Source organism: Podarcis vaucheri (assembly GCF_965113315.1).
Source record: "Podarcis vaucheri genome assembly, chromosome: 1".
Lineage (NCBI taxonomy): Eukaryota > Metazoa > Chordata > Lepidosauria > Squamata > Lacertidae > Podarcis > Podarcis vaucheri.
In genome coordinates this window covers 23,733,565-23,745,059 of record NC_138759.1, presented here as the reverse complement: position 1 = coordinate 23,745,059, position 11,495 = coordinate 23,733,565, and the positions used below count along the sequence as shown (strand labels likewise).

Genomic DNA, 11,495 nt, shown 5'->3' with positions numbered 1-11,495 from the left:
AACCGAGTCTACCTCTTAGAATCATAGAATTGTAGAGTGGGAAGGGACCCGGGGGTCATTTAGCCCAAACCCCTGCAGTGCAGGAATCCTGTCCACAGCTGTCCCTGAGTGGGCTGTCAGACCACCAGCCTTCTGGTTAGCAAGCTCCTTCTGAGACTACCAGTTGGTATGGAACTCTTCCTTCTAATTCCTGCAGAATGGGCAAAGGCAAGGATGGATAGGAACCTTTTAAATGTGACCACTTCCTCTCAAAATGACATGCTCCATTATCAGTGGAGAGTGACAGCTGCCCTACAATTGCTGCCATTTATGCCCAAAGAATAAGACAGACTCTTTTGTTGAACATCCTTTTATGTGCTGAGGATTTCAGAAGGCGGAAAAACACGCACAACCTAATTCATAGTGGATGGAAGAAGTGCCATCTCATACAATGATAAGAAGATGGACACAAAGCACATCCACAAACACAATTAAATAATGACCCCCCCCCTCCTTAAGGATGGTCCAGGACATCTCTGGATATTTTAATGCTGGATAACCGGCTCTCGCACTCAGCCACCTCATCCAGGTTTCCATGGTGACATGGCTCAAACATCACTTCATCCCGAGAAAGGTGGAAATGTGGCTCAGGATTTAGGCACTTCGGTATTTAAACAAAACAAGGAAAAAGACATGCAAAATTAGCCAGGCAAAGGGCAGCTATTTGACCCCCTCAGCCATCCTGTTTGCTGCTGTTATTTAAGATGAGTGAGGAGTGTGGCATTACTTCTGTGTCCAGCCGGTGCCTGACTCGGACAGGCCAGCCTGAATGCAGTTGTTGCTTGAATGCTGGAAGGCATCTTATTGCTGATACTTTGCAATAAGTGAGACGGGTGTCAGCATCCATGAAAGCAGAGCTTAAAATACATTTGGCACACTTGCAAAAGAGCCGCGTGCCAAAGCTGCACACTTAGAAAGAGCGTGCAGGTAGAAAACGCTTCTACTCAATATTATTCTGTTGCAGTAATTGTCCTCCTTATATCCCCAGACGGAGGCATAACAAGGCCTTAGCTCTCATGTTTTTTTGAGGCTCTCTGTTTCCAAGCTCAGCGGTGAAGGTCACTAGGTGACTTTGGGCTAATCTCTCTTTCTCTCTCTCTTAGACTTAGGGCTTCTGTTTGTCCCACCGCTTCCGCCTGGGAAAACCTGATCTTTAGAGCAGAATTGGAACAAATGACTATCATTTCCAGGGATGAACAGAGGGTTTGTCGCTGAAGAGTGGGTTTTCCAGGGGAAGCAGTGGGCCAAAGCTGCTCAGATCCATACCTAGAAAGTGGGGGACAAGAGAAAACCACTCAAGCCCATGCTGTCTAAGCACGGGGCAAGTGGAAATGGGGACAAGCCCTTTTGTTTTCAGCCAGAACTCGCCGGAACTCAGTTCTGCTACCTCTCAGGTGTGCGCCATTGCCTTATAAGAGAACAAAGGAGGTGTTCATGGTGAGTTCAAATAGCACTGCTTACAGGGTTGTTGTTGCTGTGAGGACAGGGAGGAAGGGAAATCCATGTGTGTGTGCCACCATGAGTACCTCAGACGAATTACATAATTCCACCTTCGAAGCCACGTTGGGTTGCTTTTCTTTAAGTTTATAGAAACTGGTGTAGCGAATTATTTATTTTGGGAGATCTGCTTTTTGATTTGAATTGTTTTTTTCTTAATTTTAGATAATTTGAAGCAGAAGTCTTTTTTTGGCATATTTATTGATTATTTATACGTCATAAAAATCATCATCATCATCAGTTGTTAACATGCCACCTAGACCCTTTCCTCCTCAGGGTCATCATAACGTTAACTTGGGTCTACCTGAATGTTTTTCAGGGAGCCCCTGTTTGTGAACCCTCTTTGGTGAAACTGAGCGCGCATCTCATAACTTTTATTTCTCCCTATAATTTTAGACAGGGTTAATGTAGGACATCCTTTGACCTGGAGGGCTTTCTGCCTTTCCCTCTAATCCCTTATTTGCTGGAGTTAGTAAAAGTTACTTTTTAGTGAGCCAGGGCACTCTGCCTATGCTCAAGACACCCACTTCTACATTATTACTTCACATTTCATTAGACTGATCCTTGGCAGTGAGAACTGGTGCAATCTGTGGCTAATAGTCTGGGCTGGTTTGCTCACGATATTCTTTGGGTGCCACTACATTCTCATCAAATGAACTGATCTCACTTATCTTCTCAGAGGGAGTTCCCTGGCTGAAAGGTTTATGGCAGCTGTTTGCTAGCAAGTGCAGAGTTTTCTTCCTAAAGATAAGTTGCTGCTGTAAATCTTAGACATGGCAATTGGACGAGGGAGAATTCATTGACTTTTGAACCTGAGAAGTTCATGGGACAAAAGTCTTGTGTTCTCTCCTCTGTCCAAGGAAAGGAAAGAACCACATCAGTGAAGCTGAGCAGGGGGACTTGTCATCTGGGCAGCACGGGACTTCCATACACACTGCCCAGGCTTGTGTAAGATTATAGCCAGTCTTAAAATAATAATAATAATGCAAAACTGTATTGTAACATTAAAATAACTGGCCAGTAGAAATATAAAGGAACAAAAAATATAAAAATATAAAGGAACAAAAACAGGAAAAAGAAAAAAAAACTATACAAAAGACAACAACTTGGTTCACAGCTGTTACCACATAAAATAAAGTACATTCTCAAGAGACTACACAATAAACTAGATGTTACAACATGAACCGACCAGATTAAAGAGAGTACAAAACAAATCTTATAAATACCAAATAATGCCAGATTTCATCAGGACTTGCAATCCCTGTGATTGACTTCTCATATAAATAGCAAATGGCTGCCAAACGAAAAATCCATAGATTTAGCTGCACCCCAAGATACCCTTAATTTTTGAGTCAGTTTTTCAGAAATTGCTTTATTAAACCAAATATTTAAAGAAAAATCTAAGGACTCCTTCTAGCCCTGTGATATGGTCAACTGAGCAGCTATAAACAGAAAAATTGTAAGTGGTTCACATAATAAACCATTTTTGATTTGACCCATCAAAAATGGAAAAAAGACACAATTATATCCAGTATTTATTGAGCATTTCTTCTGATTTGTTTAAGGACACTTATACGGCAATGAGCATTCATCCAGATTTGCTTTTGGTGTGTTCATGTCTTCCTGTTGGTCATTCGTTCATCCCCCATTTTTAAATATTTTTGTCTTGCTTCTGTTTCACCACACCCACTCCCACTCCCACCCACCCACCCACCCAGACAGTAATAATGTGGTATAGCATTGTGGAAGCAGCACAAAGGACACAAAAGTGAAATAAACCTGCCACAATGCACTACTATTATGTCGAGAACATATTGCGGAATACACCTGCAATAAAATGCCATTCTGGATGAGAACCTAAAGGCTGGTATATCTGGTCCTCCCTTAAAGAGGGCACGTATTGCGGTGAGACCTGGCAAACCGACACCCTGTGTTGTGGGAGGGTACGATTGGTCAGCCACAATACCCGATTGGTAGGTCCCTCATAGCTGGGTGCAATCTGGCCAATGGGATGCAGTCCAAACGGTTCGAGGGACCTATTTATGCCCATGCCCAGAGCTTCCTTTTTTGGCGCATGCATTCGGAACACCCGCACATGTCTCCCTACTTTTAGGGCTTTGTGTTTGACCTTGCTATGCCGTCGTGTGTCGTCTGTCATTGGGACAGGGGCATGGCAGGAATTTCCCCCACTTGGCTGATTGGCTGTTGCCATTTGGGTTTCACCTGCTGCGTAACAAATCGTCACAACTTGTAAGGTTGCGGATAGGCACTGGTTCAGGTGATAGGGATGGGAGAACGCTCTCACCATCCCTATGTGAAATGTATCCCGTTAAAGGAATCTAGGGACTCGATGGTTTGGTCACCCCTGAGAGGGGTTTGTGCCCGTGCCTGAGTCCAGGGGGACATTTGGGTGGCAGAGTTAGCCCATTCCCGGCTTTCTGCTTATCCAGGTTTTCACCCTTGGCTGACCTATGCTGGGATCCAGGGTCAGCGCTACCTGCATAGCAGGGAGCTAGTCAAACCAGAGCCTATGCAACCAGTCACTTTCTGTAATCAATAAAGTTATGGCCTAAATTCTGCCAAAAACCCAACCAAAATTTTGAGTCATGTGTGAATTTATTTAGGGGGGAGGTTTCAGGGACGTGGGGGGCATTGTGGGTTAAACCACAGAGCCTAGGACTTGCCGATCAGAAGGTCGGCGGTTCGAATCCCCACGACGGGGTGAGGTCCTGTTGCTCGGTCCCTGCTCCTGCCAACCTAGCAGTTTGAAAGCACGTCAAAGTGCAAGTAGATAAATAGGTACTGCTCTGGTGGGAAGGTAAACGGTGTTTCCGTGCACTGCTCTGGTTTGCCAGAAGAGGCTTAGTCATGCTGGCCACATGACCCGGAAGCTGTACGCCGGCTCCCTCGGCCAATAAAGCGAGATGAGTGCCGCAACCCCAGAGTCGGTCACGACTGGACCTAATGGTCAGGGGTCCCTTTACCTTACCTATCAGGGTCTCAACACACAAGTGACAGAACCAGCCTTTGCAAAATACCGACAGTCTGCAGACACCCTAAGAGAGCAACCATGCTTAGTCGCACATGCATAGCCAGTTCCCACAACCCACGCCTAGAGATCAGTGTGAGCAGGTCAGAAGATGTTGCCTCTATGCAGACTTGAATTCTTCAATGTGGGGAAACCTTAATTTTTTTGTATCCAGTTATAACCTGTTCAGAGGGGCCAGAGCTCTGTGCTCATCTCAGCTATGTCTGCTTGCAGGGTTGGGATGCCAGGTCCTGTATAAATCTTATCTGGTATGTAGACACATTCACTGACTTGCACTTTGATCACTGACTGCTGATTAATCATGTGGTTTTGAAGTATGAATTATTTTTGCGCCTGGAAGATTAGTATAATTCCAGCTTTAACTGCACTATTGTAGTCATATGATCTGAATGGAGATTACTTCTTATGGTTAGTGGGTTTCCTTTGTTCAGTTGACTCACAAAACATCCTTTCCCTTTCAGTTAATCTCCAAAGGGTCGGGCATCCCCAGCAGGTTCTTAAAGCTGCACAACGTTGCATTTAAAGCCAAGAGAAACTTCTCAGTCGAGAAGGAGACCAGAAATTTGCCTGCCTGTGAGTAACCACGTGCTTAGTTAGGTCTGATCCTTGTGATTTCCATGAGACCTGACAGCATTAATGATAATCCCTCACATGTTGGGTGAAAGGAAGTGGCTTCTAACAATACTGTACATTAATTCTTTCCCCGTTGTGGCATTTGAAATTTGGGAATGTGCTTTTGCACCATTCATTTGCAGAAGCACAAGATCGTAGCAACGTCTTCCCATCCAATATACTCTGCTGCTCCACGCAAACCTGCCATAGCCTGACCAGAAGTAGTACTTGAGATTATTTTGAATAAGACCAACCTAGTGAAATACAGCATTCTCTTTCTTTTTATAATCACTTACAAGAATACGATTCCTTTTTTTGGGGGGGGGGGGTGAGGAGGTCTGTTTCCCACAGTAGAGCTTTATGGTGAGACTTGCCCCTGTCACTTGACATGTTTCCCAATTCATACAGCACAGAGCTACCTGGTACCTTCTTTTCTTTCTGTGGCTGCTGTTGCGCCCTTTTCTCTGTTAGTGATTCAGCATAGGGAGCGATATAGCAAGGATATGGAACCTTTTTGGCTCCGTGGGCTAGATCCTTATTCGGATCGGCCTCAGAAGCCAAATTGGACATGTGGGTGGGGCTAGCCAACTATCAGTCACATGGTGTTAGTATGACTTCACATGATTGACAGGTGAGTGGCTCCACCGAACTCTCAAAATCCCTTGTGTGTGGTGTACGCAAAGGGCTTTTAGCCCCTGAACTCCTGTTTGAGTCTTAAAACAGGAGCATGGGATTTGTCTTAAAATGCTTTGCAAACATGCTTTTTGAAGTATTTCTCTTTTAAACAGGCAGGGGGTGGGTTAAAGAAAAAGCATGGATGTGCTTCAAAGAGTGCTTTTGCAAAGGGCTTTAAATCTTGCTACCTTAGCCATGCAATCCTGTTCCCTCCTAGGAAAAGGGCATACAACAAAGGCAGGATCAGCTGATGGGCAGGTGCAAGCAGTTTGGTGGAAATGGCTTCACAGGTCAAATTAGACCCCCTTGCTGGCCAAGAATGGTTCCTCATTCCTGCTCTACAGGCATAGGCATGGGTGTTGCAGCTGCCCAGCATGGTCAGAGTATTGGATCACTGCAGGGTTTGCAGGGCAGGATATTTATGGACTTGGTCTTCTGATTGTGGTCGTAAAATAAATGAGAATTCCATAGCATTTGATTGGTCATTAAATGTCATGGTAAATCTCCTGTAAACAGCACACAATTGATTTCATGGTATGTTTAGATCTAAAAGATAAAAGATTGTATGAACTGTTCCAGGTTTTTGTTTTTAGTCCACAAGAACACACTGCTTTTGTAGAGTAACTTGGGAGTATCTGAGGGCATCTAAACAATTATCTGTGCAGAGGAAATAACCCAAACAGCAACATTTCAGTTAAGGTTCCGCTTCTGTGCTGTAAACTTTCCCCCTTTCTTTGCTTTTGCTTCAGTGAAAAGCAAAGGGATCTCCAGAGTATTTTGAATAAACGTTCAGTGAAATACCACTCAATAGTTGGGCTCTTTGTTACCCTTTGCATGTCCTATCAGTTCTGCTTCTGAGGGCATAATCTACCAAGAACACTTCCTCCTCTGGAGGCCTCACTGTGCTTCCATTCATTTCATATGACGAAGCGTCTCAGCCCCAGCTGACAAAAAGCCAAGGCGAGTTAAGTAGACATGCAAGGAGAGGGTAAGCAATACCCACTTATTTAATTAAAGCAGGCCAGACTAATAAGAGCACAGTAAAGTCAACGTGTGGCAGGAGCCACATCCTGAAACCACTTAGGAGCTAAATTCTAAGTGCAGAAAGTCTGCAGGAACTTGCGCTACCCCAGCAGAGAAGTTTGAGGGGCTGCAGAAAACTAGGCTAAAAACTCCAGTTTTGGAAAAGGGGGCAGGGGGGGGGAGAAGAATAGTCTTCTATGCATATGGCTCCACACAACACAGATCTAGCTAGTGGGAGAGTCAGCTTAGTTTTTTAAAAGGTAGGGCTATAGAAAGTGTCTCCCCTGCCCCCAAGGACCGGTATTTATAGCAAGAATCAAAGCAATCTATACTGAACAATCTGCAAATATATTAGTAAGTAACGATCTCTCAGACGAATGTTTAATAAGAAAAGGAACTAGGCAAGGTTGCCCTTTATCCCCATAGTTGTTTATTTTGACGTTGGAAGTAATGTTAGAGAATATAAGAGCGCCTCTCCTAACCAGTGCCAGATTACCAAATAGGCAGAGTAGGCACTGGCTTATGGGCCCCACGCCTTCCAGGGACCCCACAACAACAGATCAAAATAATATTGATTTGATCCCGAAAGAAAATTACAATCAAGCTTTCTTAGTTCAATGTTTTCCCACTAGAGCATGCGCACGAGAAACCTCCAGATACAAAGTTTTCAAAAATGTATTAGGAGATAATTTGTGAGGGTGGCCCCCCAAGATTTTGACTGCAGGTTTTAATCTGGCACTGCTCCAAACTGAGTGAATGAGCAGTAAAATGGCAAATGCAGTTCAATGTAAATAAGGGTGACATGATACACATCTTGGCATAAAATCTTAATTTCACATATACACTCATAGGGTATGAACTGGTGGTAACTGACCAGGAATGAGACCTTGGGGTTGTAGTACATAGGTGGATGAAGATGTTGACCCAGTGTGCAGCAGCTGATTATTGATCTGATTATGATTAATGCAGCCATATGACAAAACCCTTTGCTTCACAAAATGAACTTTGTCCATAAGGAAACTGTTAGGAGATATGAATTTTTAATCTGGATTTGTAAATGTTTCTATGAATGTTGTACACTGGCTTTATAGAAATGTTACTCCATTTGTCTCTGCACCTCAGTATTGACAGTTTTATGGCTGGACAAATGTTCCAACAGGGTCAAATATTGGCACATGAAGTGAGGAGTAACTACAGGAGTTAGGAGTGATTTGCGGGAGGCTTACACACATCGTTGTCGGATTGTAGCTCAGTTAATTTATTAGCTTGTGCACTAAAACAAATTGCTCATCTTCTTGTATGAACAGGATGGTGTTAGTGAACTTTGTTAGAAAGCTGTTCAGCTATGTCTTACAATCCCTATTCTCATTGTGATCCATACAGTCAGTCATAAGGAATTTCTCGGTAACAGCACATGATCAAATGAATTTATGTGTGTGTGTCCTATTGGTACAAATGGAAGCTATATTTGGGGACTCAGCTACAAGCAACAGCACATCATGGATGCAGGTGGAGGCTCTATAAATTAATGCTTCTCAGATGTAAGTAGAGCAGAACTTACTGCAAAAAAACCCAACAACCAGCATTGTTGGATGGGGCCAAGAGGTTGTGCCTTGAGGAGAAAAGCGAGGCCCACTGATTCCCACTGCAAGAAGAACTCCCAGAAATCTGGAGCCAGACCAGATCCTAGAGTTTCAATAAAGAAATATTGTTATTCCATAGAGAATCCTAGCAAGTGTCTGTGTGTGGGGAAATTCTGGGAAAGCTTTGACTTGTACTTCAAAGTAAGTTAAAATTAACTCTTTTTTATCTAGCAAAAATGGAAAGTTGATGACCGGAAAATCCAGCTAGTTAAAGTTAAAAGCTGGCCAATTCTTTAACTTTTGAGCTAGTTAATTAGCTAGCAAATTTCCAATAACTGGTGCTGAGGAAGAGCATAAAGTTATTTGGATAGAAACGTCAGCTTTTGCAGATAAATCCACCGGCATATGTAATGACTTGGATGCCATATTGTCATAGTTGTCAACTTTTCCCTTTTCTTGCGAGGAATCCTATTCAGAATAAGGGAATTTACCTTTAAAAAGGGGAAATGTTGACAGCTATGCATATTGTTCGCAGAATCAGTGATGGATGCAGCCAAGAGACTGTCTAGTTTAGATAGTTTTGGATACCTTTCAGTTAGTCCTACTTAAAGGATGTGGAAAAGGTGCTTGAGGCTTTGAGGATTACCCCTCTGTACTGGACTCTTTGCCTATCCTGGCTATCAGAATCTGCTAGGACCAGGATTACTCAGAAATTATCAGTATTGCTTTGAGAAAAGGAATTATTCCTGCTACACTGAAAAGGTAGTGGGTGAAATTTTGCATCCCCTTGGCTCAGTGCCCTGTGTGGGATAACCTCCCACGCTGCTCTAAATCCAGCACTGTTATCCATGTCACAAGTCTTCCTTGCTGCTGAATGAGGAATGGGCACTCCAGGATAATTAAAAACATTCCAAAGTGTTGTACAATGCATTCATTTTAGAATGAATTAAAGTTGAACCAAATGGGTCCCAGTTATTTTAATTTTTCATTCATTTTGAATGCCTACCAGAATACTGGAATACTGTGTCCAGTTCTGGGCATCACAATTTAAGAAGGATGTCGACAAGTTGGAATGTGTGCATAGGAGGGAGACCAGGATGATCAAGGGTCTGGAAACCAAGCCTTATGAGGAACAGTTGAAGGAACTGGGTATGTTTAGCCTGGAAAAGAGGAGACTGAGAGGAGATATGATAGCCATCTTCAGGTATCTTAAGAGCTGTCACGTGGAAGAGGGAGCATGCTTGTTTTTCTCCTGCTCTGGAGAGTAGGACTCAAACCAATAGCTTCAAGTTATAAGAAAGGTGATTCTGACTAAACATTCGGGGGGGGGGTGGAAATTCTGACAGTAAGAGCTGTTTGGCAGTGGAACAGACTCCCACAGACTCCCTCCTTTGGATGGCCAACTGTCATGGATGCTTTAGCTGAGATTCCTGCATTGCGGGGGGTTGGACTAGATGATCCTTGGGGTCCCTTCCAACTCTATGATTCTATTCCTTTACATAGTCTGATTCAAACTCTGAATTACCTGGCATGCCCCTCCCAGTCTCAGAATCTGGCAAATCATCCTCTTCTTAAGAGAAGTCTTTGTGAACTGAATGCTAGTGGTTTTAATGAAGTGTGTGTATGTGTGTGTGTGTGTGTGTGCGCGCGTGTGTGCATGGGCTTTGGTTCCTACAGGATAAAGAACAGTTGAAAAACTGAAACAGAATAATAACCACACATGCTCTGCAAATATTTGGGGATATTAGTAAATAGCATAACCAACTTGTTCCATTGTTTTCAGTGGGTCTACTCCAACCACGGCTAAGTCTGGATCCAGTCCCAGGTCACAACCTATTTTGAAAACAGGGTCAACTGAAATAGGTAATTTGCGGCATTATAGTTACAGCACTTCAACTATGACAAACCAATGCTACTCACTCTGAGAGCTGTTTCGGAGTCCTCCCATTCTGATTCCCTCCCATCCCCTTAGTTTCTCCCACAGGTGACTGCCAGCAAATTGCAAGGAGGGTGGGGAATTGTGCTTCGTGCTTCGTGATGTCAGCAGCTTTAGTCACACTGCAGAGACAGTATGTGCCAGATGGAAACTACTGACTTGTTCTCCTGCTTCTGCATCTCTCAAAACCAAAAGCCACACTGCAAGGCATTGCTTCATTCAAATTCTGCACCCCATTGGAGACTGGCATGATGACGACGCAGCATGGCAAGAACCCGAAGCCCAAAGAGCAGGTTGCGCAAGAGGAAAGCTGGCAATTCCCCTGCCTTGCAGTTGATGTTCCTGCTCAACTGAGCTTTGGCTGAAACACCCTCTCATGTTAACATTTTTTAAAAACCTGTAATAGTTTGTAGATAATGTTTGAGAGCCAAATTGTTTCATTTGGTGACGAAATAAATAAATAAATAAACAAACACACAAATAATAATAATTTATTAATTATACCACGCCCATCTGGGCGGCTTCCAACAAAACACTAAAATACAATAACCTATTATACATTAAAAACTTCCCTAAACAGAGCTGCCTTCAGATGTCTTCTAAAAGTTTGCCTTCAGATGTCTTCTAAAACACTGGTATCACTTCTCAGCCTTTGGGCTAAGATCAAGTGTGTGTGTGTGTGTGTGTGTGTGTGTGCGCGCGCGCGCGCAACAATGCAGGTTTCACATTTACATTTACAAATCCAGATTAAAAATTCATATCCCCATACAGTTTCCTTATGGACAAAGTTCTCATTCATATGGGAACTTCTCATGCAATTCTGTGTTGGGACTGGGTCTGCACACACAAACTCATTTCACCTTCAGAACTGTGAGTTTGATTGAAAATGTGCACATTTTAAAAACAGAGCCATGGGCATTACTGCATTTTTTAAAAATAGAAGTTCAAATTTAGCACCAAACACATCAGTATATAATGCACTCTTTGCTAACTCCTTGATTCAGTAATTCAGGGTTCCATCATTGTTCTTTTGATTCCCGTGGAAGAAAAGAGAGGAACAAAGTAATTGAAATAAAGCAAC

At 43.2% G+C, this 11,495-nt stretch overlaps 1 long non-coding RNA gene across 2 annotated transcripts; it reads left to right on the top strand.

Annotated features, from left to right (window-relative positions):
- The first annotated feature begins 1,405 nt into the window (after positions 1–1,405).
- Positions 1,406–10,849, top strand: LOC309538818. Of its 2 annotated transcripts, none has more exons than XR_014222356.1 (4): positions 1,406–1,476; positions 5,047–5,158; positions 10,262–10,341; positions 10,451–10,849. It is a non-coding gene; the product is annotated as an uncharacterized lncRNA (long non-coding RNA). The 2 variants fall into 2 exon arrangements; XR_014222357.1 differs by lacking the exon at positions 1,406–1,476 and adding an exon at positions 1,504–1,601.
- Positions 10,850–11,495: the final 646 nt, after the last annotated feature.